Here is a 721-nt window from a genome sequence, read left to right as displayed (position 1 = left end):
TACTTTATGACCATCGTTTCTCCATTAAAAGGAACTTTGTGCTTTAGTTGAAATAATCCTTCCATGGATTGTAACAGGAATCCCCATAAAGCATTGGAATACATCTCAAGAAAGATTAATGTAAAACATTGATCTATAGCTAGAGAGTTGTCTCCCTTTATACAGTGACAGCTGGTGTGCACACATACCCATCGCTACCCTGACACCTTGAAGCGTTTCATACATACATGTGTGTATGTATTTGTGTGTGTGTGTGTGTATTGCGCATATATGTATGTACATATAAATGTATTTATTCATGTATGTTTGTATTTATGTGTGTATGTACGTATATGTATATGTATATACATATAAGTTCAAAAAAGAAAACCGACAAAAAACAACAACGCAGGGACGTGATACAGATTGTGTTACTGGACGCTCGGGAAAGGAAAGAAAGAGAATTTGACGTTTCGAGCGGACCTCTTCGTCGGAAACATAGGAAAGTCCAAAGAAGGGAAGACGGAGGAAGAAAAAATCGCCAACGATATCCACAAGGTTACATATACTTATACACATACATATATGCATGTATGTATGCGTGTATAGATGTGTATAGAGTGTTTGAAATGGTGTACAGATACTATATATTAAGAAAAAGGTGGCAGTCAGAATTTTGGATAATTCTTTATTAGCGCTTTCATTCATTTAAATGAACTCTTCAAGAAAAATCGAACCATAT

This window comes from Octopus bimaculoides, chromosome 18 (genome assembly GCF_001194135.2).
Source record: "Octopus bimaculoides isolate UCB-OBI-ISO-001 chromosome 18, ASM119413v2, whole genome shotgun sequence".
NCBI classification, from domain to species: Eukaryota; Metazoa; Mollusca; class Cephalopoda; order Octopoda; family Octopodidae; genus Octopus; species Octopus bimaculoides.
Note: the sequence above shows the minus strand (reverse complement) of the source record.